This window comes from Mustela nigripes, chromosome 4 (genome assembly GCF_022355385.1).
Source record: "Mustela nigripes isolate SB6536 chromosome 4, MUSNIG.SB6536, whole genome shotgun sequence".
Taxonomy (NCBI): Eukaryota; Metazoa; Chordata; class Mammalia; order Carnivora; family Mustelidae; genus Mustela; species Mustela nigripes.
In genome coordinates this window covers 99,555,522-99,574,746 of record NC_081560.1, presented here as the reverse complement: position 1 = coordinate 99,574,746, position 19,225 = coordinate 99,555,522, and positions in this window count along the sequence as shown.

Below are 19,225 nucleotides of genomic sequence, written 5' to 3'. Positions count from 1 at the left end.
TCTTTCTGTTTGCCTCTTTTTTTAGTTTGTTTGTTTCTTAAACTTCCCATATGAGTGACATCATATGGTATTTGTCTTTCTCTGACTGACTTACTGCACTTAGCATTATATCCTCTAGATCCCTCCATATTGCTGCAAATGGCAAGATTTCATTTTTCTTTATCATCTAGTAATATTCCACTTTGTGTATATATACATATATATGCATATATATATATATATATATAATATATGCACACACATATATATGCAGATCTTCTTCATCCACTCATCTATTGACAAACACTTGGGCTGTTTCCATATTTTGGCTATTACATATAATGCTGCAGTAAACATAGGGGTACATATATCTTTTTGAAATGACATTTTCATTTTCTTTGGGTACATACCTGATAGTGGAATTACTAGATCAAATGGTAATTCTATTTTTAATTTTTTTATGCTATAAATGCTTATGTTAAGGAAAAAGTTCAAATCAATAGCTTAACATTATACCACAAAGAACTAGAAAAGAGAAGAAACTTATCTGAAATTTAGTAGATGAAGGAAATAACAAACAAAAATCAGAAACAATTAAAATAGAGACCCAAATAAACAATAGCATAACATTGAAATTAATAAGCAGTTTTCTCAAAAAAGTAAACAAAATTGATTGTTAATGCTTTAACTATATTAACTGAGGGAAAAAAAAAGTTTCAAAAACCAAAATGAGAAAGAGAAAACAATTAAAATTCTTGAAAATCAGGAAAACACTTTTACTTCTTGCCACTATTTCCTTACTAATCTAACTTTTGAGCCAACCATAATTATCTCAAGGAAAAGTTCAAAAAAACAAAAACAGAAGGACTAGCAAAACTGGAAGACAGGGTGACTCAGAGGAAAGTTTACATGAATTTTCTTAGCCACTGTGGGACTGCCAAGAGACTAACGGATCACCTCATAGAACAATCAGCATGACATAGAATAAGGGGGGATAATTAGTTCCCTTTCATTTATAGGAAGTTACCTTTGACATATATCGGCTATAGCATGCATGTCTATAAGTCTACTTACATACATGGGTCCCCAAAGGAGACTACTTAAAAGAACAAACGCAATACTTAACCAGAAGTACAAGAGAGGGTCAAAGGCAAATCCATGTTGAGATTGCTAGTTATGCCAGCTCTCCTAGTAGAAATTTGTTAACAGTGCCCTCTTCACTCTCAAAGATGTCCCATTTTGGAAAATAAATTATAAGAACCTATATTATATACATAAAAATATCTTTACAAACAAGAATAAGACATCAGAAACATAACATTTTTATCTATTGATCTCTCTATATAAAAACTGAAGTCATCAGAATAATCCCTGTCATTTAAATGTTTACTTTTGCGAACATAATATCCCATCTGGGAACTGTAACAAATCACTGAAAAACACAGAAAGAAAAAGAAAAAGGTTTTATTCCAAACAGGTATTCAATTTTTTCAATGAAGTATTTCAAGATTTTTATACATAGTAACTAACTTAATGCTCCTGAGAACCCTATCATGGAAGCTGGAAGACTTTCTACTTTAGTATCAGTGAGGTTGTGGTATGTTCTTCAGCTCACCTATCTAGAAGGAAGACAGCTGGGACTTGTACACATGCAGTTTGGTTCCTGGGCCCTTGCTTGTAAGCCCATACTGTGCTGCCTTCATATAATGAACTGGAACATTATTTACCCAATAAAATATTTAATCCTTTCTTTCCTTGGCCATGAATGAAGGTAATTCAAATTTCAGTTTTTAAATCTGTATAGTAGAAATTTGACTGCATAAAGCATTGTGTTTTAGCTTTTGGCATACTTATTTATACATAAATGATTATATTAATAATAATATTATTAGTTTCTCCATATTATTGATTTATTATTACCTATGTATAAAAAATAGTCATATTAACTAAATGAAGCTGGAGTAGAGGAATCATTTAAAATCATTTAAAACTTTATTTTAAATGTATTTTTAAAAATTTCTTGGAAACATTCCAAGAATTGTTTCTTTTGTTCTCTTATTTCCGTGTAATGATTTCTCATGAAGATCATGAGTTTGATGAAACAAATAGATCAGAAGAAAACTTGGGCTCTTGCTTTCTTATTGGTTTACACATGGGCAAGTCCATAATATTCATAAAAAATGTCCTTAGGCTGAGTTGTCAGAAGAGAAAGGAAAATCTGATGGTGCCGGGAGCTCAGCTAAGGTGGGAGAGGTGCCGAGCTGTCAGTCATCGGAGTGGCCTGAATGTAGCAACCAAAAATTAAAGACTTAAATCTTTAACTACTCACTGATACAGAATAAGCAGATGTCTAAAACTGAGTAGGCACCTGCTTCCTATGTTCTTTTCTCCCCCATGGCTGTGGTTCAGGTAGACGTGAGTAGTTGTGGGGGTATCTCATATTCAGAGAGCCCAAAGCTAAAAGTTCCTGCAGTTTGAAGTGTTTCTGGGTGTCCCCTGTCTTGCCTCCTTACCCCAGTCTCAGTAAAGGTGCCTGAAGAAGACCTTTGCCCAGAACCTCAAATAAAGAGATCTAGACTTTAAGGGTCAAGTAGAAAAGCAAATATGTAAAGACTACCCCTGAGTCCTTGACTGTAGCCCCTTCAGAGGCTGGGTGTGCCTGTTGTGCCACAAGCCTAGTGTACAGACTAGGATTTGAATTACCTATGGTTACATGGGAGAGATCACGCATAGCCTTTGAGTCAGGAGCCAGATCCTTCAGGTGGGACATCTATTCAAATAACTCTTAATGTCTACTTGACCGCTCACCAAGATCTTCTGAATAATACTGTACAAAATTGTTCTTATGTTTTATGTTAATGTGTTATGATTTCATTCTCTCCAGTTGTGAATATTAAACTGGTAAAACATGGGATAATAATGACTTTCTATAGCCATGGGGCTGTTCAGAATATTTAAATGAACTTGAATGTTCTGCAGGGTTATCAACGGGAAGATGTGGAAATAGAAATGCAGGCAATTTGGCCTCATGCAGCCACAAGAAAATCAATGCTGCTGTAAATATTATCATCTTTAAATTCAGAGAAGATAGGAATTGGATATCATGGGGTTTGTGCTGATGGCTTCCTATCAGCTATATAACCCTGATTCAGACCCATGTGATAAGAGTTAATGGTTCCCCTAGCTCTAGACTTTATGCAATCAAACAACAGGACAGCAGAAGAGCTGGTCTTGGGGAGGACAAGAATGCCAGAGTGAATGGAATTATGCCAGTTTCTCCATCATGCGTTTGTACCCCACCTCTGAAGACGTGGTTCTTTGTGCAGTAAGATCACAGATGAACCCAGCATTTGCCACATACAGCATTTGGTGTATGTTACAAATCCAGGCCTCACCATGTCCAGTTAGACTTGGGTTAGACTGGGCTCTAAGTGAAAAATATACACCACATAATGCAAAATAATTAATAAAATCTTAATCACATCATTATTAAGTTTCTATTTTTGCCACTGTGATATTGCATCCAAGGCTTTCAAAGCCCATTGGAGCAGGTGCTATTAGTTATTTTACAGAGGAAGAAACAGTGGCTTAGAAAGATGAATTAGCTTGTCTAAGTTCACACAATTACAGGAGCAAGGAATGTGGCAAACTTCCAGAAACTCTGAGACAAACTTATTTGCACGGGGACTGAAATTTCTTTAATTGACATAAAGTTGAACAGAATGCAGTGGGCACCCAAGGAACATCTTTATAAACATAAAAAGGGTATGCACTTTGTTTCAACTCTAAGTACCCCAGCTAGAATTAAATAATGTATTTGCCTTTATAGGAAAAAATGTCCACAGTAAAGCCTTGACTACTGCACTATTTTTCATTGAAGAGCTATTAGAATGGTAAAAACAAATGCTATAATAGTTTTCAAAAAAATTCAACATCAATAGTTCTTACGGTAAATATTCGCCGCTCTATTTCATATAGTGGCATTATCACAAGGTGTTTGGTTTTTGGTTTTTAATATATGGCTACCTCTTTTTTTTTTTTCTTCTTACTGGCATTACTGAGTTTTCCACAGATGAAAGTTATAACCCAATCAGCTTGGAAGAGTCGTATTTAGTCTACGCACTAGTACTATTAGGGAAGTCCTTCCAGTCTAACCGTAGGTGCTTATGTTACTTTCAATGTCTGTCTCTTGAGCTGCTGCAGGTTGTACGAGTGAATTTTCAGCAAATCCATCCAGGTATGTGCCGGCACTGGTAGGCTGAGGTATGTGATACTATGTGATTTTCTGTATGCATATTAAACTTCAGTAAAAACTGTTTTTAAAGAAGCACATGTTGCAGAGTAAAAAAATACCCTCTAGCAAAGTTATTCTGTCAGTGATAATTTGATAGTTTTTTTTTTAATTTTTAATTTTTATTTTTATTTTGTCAGTGATAATTTGATAGTTTTTATATTTTTATTTGATAGTGTTTCTTTTTTTTAAATAATTTGATAGTTTTAAGAAAAGTATTGAACTCACCGAGAAGGAATCTCGTGGTAGTTAAGCAAGTAGCATTCAATTTTTTACTCAATTTTTCAATATTTTTGGTATTTAAGTCTACATATAGGCAGTGAATGACTTGATTAAATTCTCCCAAATCCATTTATTTGAACCATGATCTTGCTGACCTCAGATATCCTCCCTTTAAAAATTAAATCAATAGACCTATCATTGAAATGATTTTAGGATCTTTAAAATCATGTTCTGAGGTGTTTAATTTAAAGTGATTAATCATAGTCATCAGTTTGCCATGCTAGGGATAGATAGCATGGAGGAAGTTCAGGTCACTCTGTCCAGGCCTAAATTATTATTGTGATGGTAATTAATACCTATCCTACATGCATTTTGTCTCTGCTGTAGAATTCTGGGATCCCAAATTCCTGTGTCTGATCTAACCTGTGTCTCTCTGATGACTACACTTGAATACTTTACATTAAAATAATAATAATAATAATAATAAATACATTTTTAAAAAACCTAGAATTTCTGATATGTTTCCTCCAAGCCTTACAAATTGATTTTTTTTTTTATCACATTTAGGTAGACAAACCTTACATTGGTTTTTTTTTTTTTTTTTTAAGATTTTATTTATTTATTTGACAGAGAGAGATCACAAGTAGGCAGAGAAGCAGACAGAGAGAGAGAAGGAAACAGGCTCTCAGCAGAGAGCCTGATGTGGGGCTTGATCCCAGGACCTTGGGACCATGACCCGAGCTGAAGGCAGAGGCTTTAACCAACTGAGCCACCCAGGCCCGCCCAAACCTTACATTGTTTTTTATCAAACACTAACACCCAGACAGATGCAAAGTCCTGGCACCGGCAGCCATCTTGTTCTTACCCTTCACCCTCACACCACCGACCTTATTCAAACACCATCAGTGGCTTCCTATTCCTTTAATTCTAGACTCTTCACCATTTTCCTGCCTCACATACTCCAAACTTGTTGTCACGTCAGGGATTGTAATGTTCACAATTATCCCTGGAATAGTTTTCTTTGCATTCCCAACAAGATTGACTTGTTTTCATCCTTGATAACTCAGGAAATCTGTTTCTTCAGAGGACCATGTTTTAGCCCGCCCAGATTAAGGCTAATTCTCTTTTATTTCACCAACACTGTTAATCTTTCTTATAATAACCTGTTATATTTTTCCTGTAGCAAGTAGCCCAATTAAATTATAAGTGTATTTGTTTACATGCCAGTGCCCAAAATCACATGAACCGATTCCTTAAAATAAATTGTTTATAAATCTAAGTATGTATGCATAATTATATATTCTGTCAGTTTTGTTTCTCTGGAGACCCCTAATATAATTACCATGTTCAGAAACTGGCTGATTTTGAGGTTCAAGTATGACATCAAGGATTTTACTCCTACTACAAAAACTGTGGAGAGAAGGCTCTGTTCCTTGAGAAGAGAGAGACAAGAATAATACTTTGGCTGAAGGGAAGTGAATCACACTGTGGTATGAAGCAGCTTTGGAGCTGATACATGCTCATAAACATATTGTCTACATGTTGACAATCCAGTGGGAGGTCCACCTAAGCTTCCTGACTCTCTGTGATGAGAAAACAGCCATTTCGAGTTGCTCTGTAGGCATTTTACAGGGTGATAGCCCTGTTCACACCCAGGGGTTAGACATTAAGACAAGATCCCAAGTCTAGAACCCTGCCATCGGTTCCCACCCTGCTTTTTCCAGGACAACTTTAAAATGACCACTCAGAGTTGAGCCTGTGAAAAATTAGAAACCACAGCCTCAACCACCTTATAATTAACAGGTCCTTGCTACCCTGCCGTCTACTCTGCGTGCTTGTGACTTGGCATGGAGGATGGTCCATTTCTCCCATTCTGGGATTTGCAAGTAATAAGCCCTGGGACTTTGCTTCCTTTGTGGGAATGTCCTGAAATGATGCCTTCAATCAAAATGGCTTCACTTCCCTAAAGTAGGAGTCGAATGCTGAGAGAGCTACTTGCTGATCCCACGTGGGGGAGTTGCATCTCCTCATTCCACAGTTTATAATCTGCATATTCTCAATTTAATATGACAGCTCCAGGCTTTTGAACACTCTGGATGGGCACATACTGAAACAGAGGCATAGTAAATAAAACAGAACAATGATGAGGTAAGCGCTTGTGGGTCTTAGGCTTTAAGCACCTGCTGTATGCCTATATGGGCTTTAAGGTGATTTGGCCCTAAACCTGATAAACATTAAAATTAATTTATAAGTCCACACCACACACTAACATGTCAAGGGAATAGCAGTGGTATATCAAATTCAGATTTAATATTTTCTGTTATATGACTCTAAGAGTGCTGGGAATATTTAATCATTTTACTCATGAAATGGAATATAAAGGCACAGTAGGACATATATATTGCATTATTTAAGGAGTTCTAATAATTTTATAGCCATTTTTGAAGTGTTTAAAATTCATTTTTAGATGTAAGAAAGGGTGACAGAGAATTGCTAGCAGGAACTTTATCTAGTCCCATAGGGGAAATATTAAAGTACTTGTATTAAAATTTCATTTATCTGTCATACCTTGTAAAGCAAATGGCAAAGATGAATCTTTTCATCTCACAAATAAAGATATAAGGTACCAAGACATTCCAGTTCCTTATCTAATGTGGACCAATACTTCAGTTCCAGAGCTGGGAGACAGAGGAAATGTTCCTCCCTGAAAACTTCAGACTGGCACTCCCCTTACTGAATTCCAGTTCTGAGCACAAGAACCAATGACGGTCCCAGGCTGGTGGCGAATCAAGAGCAGGGATATTGCAGTGTTGTTGCTTTAGGGAGACACCATGTGTTCAGCACGCTGCTTTCAGAGATGTCACTGAACTTGGAAGTGGGCTGCTTTATATGGACAGGCAACGTCTGCTCTGTAATGATTTTTACCTGTTCAGGTGAATTAAGCAAGTAGCTCTCTCACTGTTCATTCTGTCAAAGTCTAAGTTCCACAGCAGTAATTATTTGGTGGGGAAGACAAAATGGCATTTCTACATCATTCTTTTCCAGGCATTAATTCCATCTATGTTATTGGAAAATAGATACACATCTTGGAATAATTCATGGTGACAGTTAAAAGAACCTACCAAAGTAAGAACCTGCAGAAGTCAGGATATATTAAACATTTCATTTTTTTTCTTTTTTTACATTTGATTTTACTCTTTGTGGAATTAATAGACCACAGTAAGAGTGAACAGAAAGAACACTAGAAGTTCTTCTGCTAGAAATTTGCCATGATGATGTTTCAGACACAGCTGTCTCCATTAGAAGTTTGCAAAAATCACTGCTATATTGAGAATTGAGACTCTCCCTCTGGGGACATTGCCTTGAAATGGCTGTGGATAGTAGAGTGAGTTTGGGGAGACCCAAGTAGCTTAGGAGGTGGTCTGAATGATACTTATTTCTGGTCATGGAAAGGCAGAGATCAGGGGAATCACCCCCATTTCTTTTTTCATCCCTCTGTTAGTGCTTTTTCAATTCTGGAAACACAGTCTTGGTTCTCTGTGTGGTTTTTCTATTATGTTATTTTTTGAAACTGATGAAATTTCAGAAATAATTTGTGTTCAGCCAACTGTTTTAATATTGATACCTTGAATTAGCCTGAAAATTAGTTTTCCTGTGTCATTTCCAACAGAGGTTATTGTTCAGGAACAGGGAATAGACCAGATGCAAACAGCTGGGGTTGTTCAGTGGAGCAGGCAGGATTCAGGAGAGTGGACAGTTTCAACAAAGAGGCACCCACAGTCCCTGCACCCATGGAAGGGGAGCCAGAGGACAGCTCTTCATAATCCGCTGCGGAAATCCAGTCCCATTGTTCTTCAGAGAAGCTAGGGTTGGACCCCAGGACTCAGGGTCATGATTCCTTTTTAGGAGTATTTAGGAAAATTCTTTAGGAAAATTCTTTAGGAATTCTTTAGGAAGAAGCATCAGAGCCTCATGGGGAAGGAGGCAGCTTCATAAACTAGAACTCAGAATAACTTCAAAACCCAAGCACGAGCAAAGGAACTGGACACTTGTTGGGCTGATGTCAGGAGAAAAGAAGAAGGTCTGATATGGGAGCTGAGCTTCAGGAGCCCTGATATTGTGTGTGTCTCTGTAAACAACACCGAGGCCACCCAGGGACTATGTATTCTACCCCAAAGGAAAGTCAGGCATGACTCATATCAGAATTTGTGACGGAGATGTCATGTTATCCCAAACCGTGCTGCAAAGGCGAAGGTTCAGCGAGTGACACGTGAGTTCTACAGTCACCCTAGAGATGTTTTCACAAGATCAGACTAATACAAAGGAAATTTAATTCTTTGATTTTATTTTTTTAATAAATATTTTAAATAATATTTTAAATATTATTATTTAAATATATATATATATATATATATATATATATATATATATATATATTTACCAAAAGAAAGCAAAACTTTATTTACAATTGAAAACTTAAACAGAAGATCTTGGGTTCTGAATCTGTGACACTTCCAAGGTCTCTTGATCAAAAAGGGCCGCAGCAGGCAAGGAAGCAAACACAGGGGCCAATCCGGATTATCTTACTCAAGAGCGTCACCCAGAGCAAGGAAGGCCCACAATGGCAGAGAGGTGAAGGTCTGATCAGTCTTGCTCTGGACTACATCTCCCCATACTGTGAGATCACCACAGGCAGCTTGGGCTTATTGTTGGGGCCTGTGGGAACATTCTCTATCTTTCGCATCACTAGAAGTCCATCAATGATTTTTCCAAACACTACGTGTTTCCCATCCAGCCAATCACATTTAGAGCAGGTGATGAAGAACTGGCAGCCATTTGTACTGGGACCACTGTTTGCCATGGAAAGCAGGCCTGGAGCTGAGTGTCTGAGTTTAAAATTTTCATCTGCAAATGGCCCCCGGTAAATACTGGCAACTCCAGTACCATCTCCATTAACAAAATCCCCACCCTGAATATTTAAAATAATATTTTAAAAAATATTTTATTTATTTATTTGAAAGAGAGAGAGAGAGAGATCACAAGTAGGCAGAGCAGTGGGCAGAGAGAGAGGTATAAGCAGGCTTCCTACTCAGCAGGGAGCCTGACATGGGGCTCGATCCCAGGACCCTGAGATCATGACCTGAGCTGAAGGCAGAGGCTTTACCCACTGAGCCACCCAGGTGCCCCTGATTCTTTGATTTTAAATTAGGATGGTTTGGGATGCCAAGGAGTCTTGGTATCCAAAAGTCATGTCAGGGATTGAAGAGGCTCTGCTCCTGCCTATCCTCTCTCTCCCCTGCCCCTACATAGAAAATGGGAAACCAGATTATGGGTACAATATACTCATGAACCTTTTCAACTTGTTCATTCACTTTACAAAGATCTTTTCACACATGCAAAGACAGACTCAGGGGCTCTCCTAATTAGTTAGAAAAGGACACAGGTTCCTTGTTCCCAAGTAGGTTTTATTTCTCTTGGGTGAGTGTGTTGTCTTTATCTTCAGAAAATGTTCCATTCCCAGGCTAACTTTATTAAACTTCACTTTACCAAGGATATAAGTGCAGATAAAATAGAATCCCACTTATGTGTGGTTCAAAGACTTTCCTTAGGATATCTATATGATATTTTCAGGCAAATAATAAAACCAGGGGTATATGACAAAATTCTACCATATCATATTCAGGGGTATCTCTCCCTTGCTGTCTTGGTCCAAAGTGAGTTTAGCCATCTGTGGTTTCTTAGCAGCAAGGGAATTTTTGCAGGACCCATCTGTGCACTGATAAGTCTGGGCCCATACTGATTGCTACTCGTTATGGCTGATACTATAAATGCTGGGTTAACTTTATTAAAAAAATATGAAAGTACTTGCTATCAAAATTACACTGAATATGAGGGAAAATTATCTACCCCATTTCATTTTGTTTCTAAGCACACATCCTGACTACATATTTAAGCTTGAAGTTAATTTTGGCACAACTTTCAATGCTAACCTGTAAACCTGTCTCACTCTGGATTCTTTTTATCCCCTATCCTGATGTAGGGACTGCTTCACAATCTCATGAACTATACGACCAAAGTGGTAGAGCCAATAGATGTGTCTTTATTGTATCACTTAAAGAAGAGTTTTTCACTGTTCTGAAATTTTGGTTTTATAATTTCTTAAGGGAAAAAAAAATCCAGAACTTCCATTGTATTAAGAATTATGGGTTTTGTTGGTTAAACATCTAACAAAGCCCTAACTTAAACACTGAAATACATTTCCCCACTTCACCATGAGGGCAATGGAACTCAGATTGTGTAGTCAACCATTTGGGTGATCGTGTGTTATACCCAATTTTTAAAGTCACCTTACATTTTTTTAAAAAGTGGTTATTAAGGAAAAAACAAACAAAGCTTGGATATTACTTATTCAGTATGCGTTGCTTTTTAGTAGAGCTTCCGTAGTTGTTTGGATCTTCCAGTTGGAAAGGTATGCTGATTAGTGGACTCAGGTGTGATCCTCAAAGTAGATTTAACCTAAATAAGCTCTGTGGTCATTGTGTTCCCTAAATATGATGTTGTTTTGAGGAAAATTAAATAAAGAAATATTCACTGTTGCTCTCTAACTGATATCTCTAAGGGTGTCTAGACTTTTAGGTTAATTAGCTCATTGGATATGTACATACACATATATGCATACACATATACATGACACAAATATAAGTCCACAAATTACATTATAGAAGATATGCTGGCGGTACTTTATAGCTTTGTTCAAGTAATCAGGTAATAATAATAAAAGAAGAAGGAAGAAGAGGAAAGAGAAAGAAGAAGAAGGAAGAGGAGGAGGAGAAGGGGAAGAAGGAAAAAAAGAAGAAGGAGAAGAGGAGGAAGAAGGAGAAGGATGGGAGCGATGGGGAAGGAGAGGGAGAAGAAGAAGAAGAAGAAAGAGGAGAAAGAAATAGAGGCTTCCAAGATTAAGCTAAAATGAGTCCCTTAGGGGGACCCAAATTCAATCTCACTGGAATCCTTCAGCTTTTTGAGAGTTGAGGGTTATTTACCCTTTCCATATTCATTTTATTCTATCACTGATCTAAATAACCACAGTAGAAAAGGACCTCTATTTCTGTCTAACTTTTGGGACTCTGTATTTCAGTCGACCTTTGTCTAACACCTTCATTATCGTCTTTTGCTTCTGATCTTTATGTTGAATCTTTTTCCCAAGTCCTGAGCTCTTGAGCTCAACTTCAGGGAAAAATAAATTTAAATCTTTTCTGACATTGTTATTAGGGCAATAATCCCTACTGGCATGTTTGATTGGTCCAATCTTTCATCTATTTTGATTCTTTTAAGTTAATTACCAAATATAACACTTTTCTGGTCACTAGAACAACTTATCAATTTTCACCATCTTGGTTGGTAGATTTCTTGAATAGTTTGAGATGATTTTAAGAAAGGAGACTGTAATGACTACTTCAAGTTACACTATTTATTCATACTTAACTATGTTTTATTAGGTGTACATATATCTCTTAGCACCTATCAACATTGAATTTCTTATTAGCTGGAAAACATTGAACACATATGTAAGTTCAAGTACTAGTTCTAATACAAATATTTTATAATTATTTATTAGCATAACCCCCATGATGGGTGCCAGTTATTTCTATTTTCTTTGAAAATCAAATGATCTAAAATGGCTTAAAATTTAAGTAAATAAATGCATGAATATAGTTTACTGGCAAAGTTTGTTAATGACATGCTAGTCACATTTTTAGTAGTACAATATTGCTTTGGTTAAAATACAGAAACCAGGGAGCCTGTGTGGCTCAGTTGATTAAGAATCTGCCTTCCGCTGGGGTCATGTTCTCAGGGTCCTAGGATTGAGTCCCCCATCCAGCTCCCTGTTCAGTGGGGAGCCTGCTCCTCCTTCTGCCTCTCTCTCTTTCTCTCTGTTTCTTGTGAATAAATAAGAAAGAAATTAAAAAACAAAATACAAATAATAAATCATCTGAGTAACCCTTTACATTTTACAATCTTTTCACAACTATCATCTTATTTCATTTTTACAAAATTTTGTAAAATAAATATTATGCTAATTTTAAATGTAGAAAATATAAGCCTCAGAGGTTATCCTTTTTTAATTACATAGATAATATGGAGCTTAATTCTTTTTTTTTAAAGATTTATTTATCTATTTGAGGGAGAGAGAGAGAAAGAAAGTAGGGGTGAGGGGCAGAGGGAAAGGGTGAGGGCATCCCAAGCCAATTCCCCACTGAATGCAGAGGGCAGGCAGGGCTCAATCTCATAACCCTGAAATCAGACCTGAGCTGAAACAAAGAATCTGACACTCAACCCACTATGCCACGCAGGCCACCCCTTAAATCTTCTTTTTTATATTCAGTTTATCTTCCCATCATCCAAAGATACAAGGCTGGCACAGAAACTGCAGTAGAAGAGCAGACCATCCTGGAAAGAAGCAATTTATCAAGCTGTTCCTCTGGGAGATAAAGGAGGACTGTCATTTATTGACAAGTTAACATATGATAGGGTGACAACCTCATACTCCTAATACGTTATCATAACTAACTTCCACAAATAACATGTGATATAAATGTTCTTTTTTTTGTAGATAGAATATAAATTACTTGTTCAACATTTGAGAGTGAGGAAGAACTAGAACTGCTTCATTTACTAAATCATATTGGCTTGACTTCAAAGTCCTGTCTGACTTTGATGGTATCAGAAATAGTTACATAGTAAAGAGAAATACTAATTATATTATGGTCCTTTTCTAGAAATCTCTGCATTTTAAGGATCCCCATTTGCCATAGGATAGCATAACCTAAAGATAAAAGTTCTATCTTATCAGTGAAAGTTAAATTTTATATATATATACACACACACACACACACATATATATATTAATTATATATATATATGTTAATTATATATATGTATGTGTGTGTGTATATATATATATATAATTAATATATAGTGCATTATTTGCTTCAGGGGTAAAGGTCTGTGAATCATCTTACACAATTCATAGCAATCACCGTATTACATACCCTCCCCAATATCCATAACCCTCTCCCTACCCCCCAGCAACCCTCAGTTTGTTTCCTGAGATTAAGAGTCCTAAGATTATGGTTTGTCTCCCTCCCTGGCCCCATCTTGTTTCATTTTTTCCCCTTCCCCCCACAATACCCCCCCACCAGCCCAAAAGTTCATTTTTGGCCTTGCTTCCCCTGCCTTTGGTGATGTTTCTAGGAAGTTGTGGCTGAGGTCAAAGAGGTCGCTGCCTGTGTTCTCAGTTTAGGTAGTTTATATGTCTCTAGGAATGCATCCGTTTCTTCCAGATTATTGAATTTGCTGGTGTATAGTTGCTCATGATATGTTCTTATAATTGTTTGTATTTCTTTAGTGTTGGTTGTGATCTGTCCTCTTTCATTCAGGATTTTATTAATTTAGGCCCTTTCTCTTTTCTTTTTTGATAAGTCTCTCTAGGGGTTTATCATATTATTAATTCTTTCAAAGAACTAGCTCCTAGTTTTATTGACTTGTTCTACTGTTCTTTTGGTTTCTATTTCATTGATTTCTGCTCTGATTTTTATTATTATTTTTAAAAATTATTTCTCTATTATTTCTCTTCTCCTGCTGGGTTTAAGCTTTATTTGTTGTTCTTTCTCTAGCTACTTTAGGTGTAGGTTTAGGTTATGTATTTGAGACCTTTCTTGTCTCTTCAGAAAGGCTTGTATTGCTACATATTTTCCTCCCAGGACTGCCTTTGCTGTGCCCCACAGATTATGAACATTTATGTTTTCATTTTATTTGTTTCCATAAATTTTTAAAATTCCTCGTTAATTTCCTAGTTGACCCATTCATTCTTTAGGAGGGTGTTGTTTAGCCTCCATGTATTTGAGTTTTTTTCAACATTCCTCTTGGATTTGAGTTCTACTTTCAAAGCATTGTGGTCTGAAAATATGCAGAGAATGATCCCAAACTTTTGGTACCATTTGAGACCTGATTTGGGATTCAAGATGTGATCTATTCTGGAAAATATCCCATGTGCACTAGAGAAGAATGTGTATTCTGTTGCTTTGGGATGGAACGTTCTGAATATATCTGTGATGTCCATATGGTCCAGTGTGTCATTTAAAGCCTTTATTTCCTTGTTGATATTTTGCTTAGATGATCTGTCCATTTCATTGAGGGGAGAAAGTCCTCTACTATTATTGAATTATCATTGATGTCTTTCTTTGATTTTATTAATAATTCATTTGTATAATTGGCTCCTCCCATGTTAGGGGCATAGAGATTAAACATTATTAGATATTCTTGTTGGAAAGACCCTTTATGTATGATATAGTGTCCTACCTCATCTCTTATTATAGTCTTAGGCTTAAAATCTAATTCATCTGATACAAGGATTGACACCCCAGCTTGCTTTTGATGTCCACGAGCATGGTAAATTGTTTTCCACCCCCTCACTTTAAATCTGGAAGTGTCTTTGGATCTAAAATGAGTTTCTTGCAGACAGCATATCGATGGGTCTTGTTTTTTGTTGTTGTTTTGTTTTGGTTTTTTGTTTTGTTGTTGTTGTTGTTGTTGTTTTAATACATTCTGATACCCTGTGTCTTTTGATTGGGGCATTTAGCCCATTTACATTCAGAGTAACTACTGAAAGATATGAATTTAGTACCATTGTATTGCCTATAACATGATTGTTACTCTATATTGTCTCTGTTCCTTTCTGGTCTGTTACTTTTAGGCTCTCTCTTTGCACAGAGGAGCCCTTTCAATATTTCCTGTAGGACTGGTTTGGTGGTTCCAAATTTTTTTAGTTTTTGTCCTGGAAGATTTTTACCTCTCTTTTTATTTTCAGTGACAGCCTAGCTGGATATAGTATTCTTGGCTGCATATTTTTCTCTTTTAGTGCTCTTAATATATCATGCCAGTCATTTTTGGGCAGCCAGGTCTCTGTGGATAGGTCTGCTACCAATCTAATATTTCTACCATTGTATGTTACAAACCTCTTGTCTTGAGCTGCTTTCAGACTTTTCTCTTTGTCACTGAGACTTGTAAGTTTTACTATTAGATGATGGGGTATTGACCTATTTTTATTGATTTTGCAGGGGTTCTCTGTGCCTACTAGAATTTGAGGTTTGTTCTCTTGGCCAAATTAGGGAAATTCTCTGCTATAATTTGCTACAATATACCTTCTGCCCCCCCCCTTCTCTTTCTTCTTCTTCTGGGATCCCAATTATTCTAATATTGTTTTGTTTTTGGTATCACCTATCTCTTGAATTCTCCCCTCATGGACTAGTAGTTGTTTATCTTTTACTCGCTTTCTTTATTTTCCATCATTTGTTCTTCTGTATTACTAATTCTCCCTTCTGCTTCATTTATCCTAGCAATATGAGCCTCCATTTTTTGACTGTACCTCATTAAATCTTTTTAAAGTTTCAACTTGGTTAGATTTTAGTTCTTTTATTTCTCCAGAAAGGAATTTTATTTTTTCAGAAAGGGATTCTTTAGTATCTTTCATGCTTTTTTTGAGCCCAGATAGTACCTTGATAATCGTCATTCTGAATTCTACTTCTGACATCTTGATTAAGTCCCTAGCCATCAGTAGTGCCTCTTGTTCTTTTTATTGATGTGAGTTTTTCCAACCTTGTCATTTTATCCAGATAAAAATATATGAATGAGAGAACAAAATACTAAAAGGGTAGCAATGACCCTGGAAAAATATCACTAACCACTATATATCACTAATATATATATATATATATACATATATATATATATATATATTTAGAGAGAGAGAGAGAGAGAGAGAGAGAAAGAATATTCACACACTTGATTTTGGGTGTATTTTAGTCCGTTAGAAGAAACTACTTTCCAAAATTAAAAAAGAAAAAAATACATAAAAATTAAGGGTAAACACAATGAAGGGAGGAATATGACTGTAAAGATGAAAATTTAAAAAGATTCTAAAAAAGAAATTGATAAGAATTGGTTGAAAAAAGAAAAAAAAAAGAAAGAATGTGATCAGGCTGGGGGCATCTGGGTACCTCAATGGGTTAAGCCTCTGCCTTCAGCTCAGGTCATGATCTCAGGGTTCTGGAATCCAGTCCTGCATCAGGCTCTCTGCCCAGCACGAAGAGGCTGCTTCCCTCTCTCTCTCTCTCTCTCTGCCTGCCTCTTTGCCTACTGTGATCTCTCTCTGTCAAGTAAAAAAATAAAATCTTAAAAAGAAAAAAAAAAATGTGATCAAGCTGGAGACTAGAACAAAGCCATGCACTAGATTTAGGGTATATTTTGATCTGTTAGAAGAAACCATACCCCAAAAGAAAAACCTATATGTATAAAAAACTAAGTTTAAATATAATGAAGGGCTAGAATATGACTGTAATAATAAAAATTTTAAAAAAATTTAAAAAGGTATTGATAAAATAAAATAGTTTAAAAAAGTTTGAAATAGGAAGGAGGAAAAATTAAAAAGAATAAGAAAAAAAGTTAAAAATAAATTAATGTTGAAAGACTAAAGAATCATGGGAAAGAGCCATGAATTATATGTATTATATTCCCCTACCTCTGGAGTTTCACATTTCTCATTGATTGATGAACTTGGTCTTGCCTGGATATTCTTACTCATTTTCTGGGGGAGGTGCCTGGTGCAGTGATTCTCCAATGTCTTTGTTCAAGGTGGAATTGTACAGCCTTTGTCAGGGGTCAGGCTAAATAATCTGCTTAGTTTTGCTCTCAATAGCTTTTGTTCCCTGAATTCTTTCCATACAGCTTTGGAGGATGAGAATGAAAATAGCAGCCTCTCAATTTCCAGCCCTGGAGGAGCCGAGAGCTTAAGGCCCCACTCTTCATTGCACCTTCAGAGAAAAGCAGTCAGTCACTCCCTTCTCCCTGGTCTTCAGCTACAATCCATGCTCACCCAGCCAGTGACTGAGCATTTCTATTACTGGCACACAGCCCCATTTGGAGTCTTCAAACCAAGAAGATTCCTGCACTGTGCTCCTGTGCCACTCTTCCTGGTGGAGGAAGGTGAGTCTCCTGGACCTGCCACTTGTGGGATCCCTGCTCAAAGAGCAGGAGCCCAGCTATGTCTCAGACCATGGTTTATGGCAACCCCAAGCTGAGAGACCACTCATCTCTGTCTCTGCAGCTGGCTTCCCTGCTCAGATACCTGTCTGCTACACTCAGACACTCCTGGCCCTTTTGTGACCCTTCAGGTCCTGTGACCACAGTGTCCCCATGAGGGCTCCACCCTCCAGTTATCCTCAGATTGACGTCAACCCTAGGATTGACATCCCTCAGTGGAGCCAACTTCTAAAAGTTCCAATTTTATTCTCTGATTCTCTACTACTTACCAGGAGCTGGCCCTCCCTCTGCAGTCTATATTCCCATATATTACCTCAGATTCACCTTCTCCGCACGTTCTACCTTCCAGAAAGTGGTTGCTTTTTTGTTCCTGGAATTGCTGCTCTTCTTCTCTTCAATCTGCTGTTTAGTTTGTAGGTGTTTGGAATGCTCTGGTAACTATCTAGCTGAATTCCTGGGATCCTACAATATTTAGGTCTCCTACTCCTCTGCCATCTTGCCTACACTCTCCACCATATATATTTAATTTCATTAAATTGTTGGCGAAAATTTTCTGTTTTCAAAGCAGAAAGCACATTTATTTTTTTTTAAGATTTTATTTAATTATTTGGCAGATAGAGATCACAAGTAGGCAGAGAGGCAGGCAGAGAGAGAGGAAGGGAAACAGGCTCCCTGCTGAGCAGAGATCCCAATGCAGGGCTTGATCCCAGGACTCTGGGATCACAACCTGAGCCAAAGGCAGTGGCTTAACCCACTGAGCCACCCAGGCACCCCCAGAAAACACATTTATGTGAGAGGGTAATAGAAGTGATTATTCAAGTTTGTATAAATTTAGCAATATATAATGTTTTGTTTTGTTTTTTTGCTTTAATATGCATGCCAGCATTTTGGCAGTATTTTTTTAAAATCAGTTTTATTGAGATATAATTTATATGCAGGAAAATACCACTTTTTAGTATATGGTTTTCTGTGTTTTGATACACAACAATAAAATCACAAAACTATCACTGTAATTGCAATATAGATCAAAAACATCACTGCAGGATACAGGCAAGATACATGTAGTCAACCCCATGTTCCTTATTCAGTAGCTGATGATTCATAGTGATTGACTGAGAAAGTTCTTTGTCTGTTCTGAACACTTGTTTTTATTTATTTATTTATTTTATTTTGTAGTAGTGCCTTTTAATGAGTGGAATATTTTTTTCTTTAAATTTTTTAAAAATTCCTTTAATTGTGCCAGAATTCATTGTTTATATACCACACCCAGTGCTCCATGCAATACGTGTCCTCCTTAATACCCATCACCAGGATCATCCACCTTCCCACCCCTGCCCCTTCAAAACCCTAGGACTGTTTCTCAGAGTCCATAGTCTCTCATGGTTCATCTCCACTGCCAATTTCCCTCAACTACCTTCTCTCCATCTCCCCGTGAAAGAATGGAATATCTTAATTTTGATGAAGTCCAGTTTAACATTTTTTTCATAGATCATGCTTTTGTTATTATAACTAAGAAATCCTCCTCAGCCCAAAGCTAAAAATATTTTCTACTAAGATTTCTTTAGTAATTGTATAATTTTAGGTTTTACACTTAATTGAATGATTGATTTTGAGTTAATTTTTATATTTAGTGTG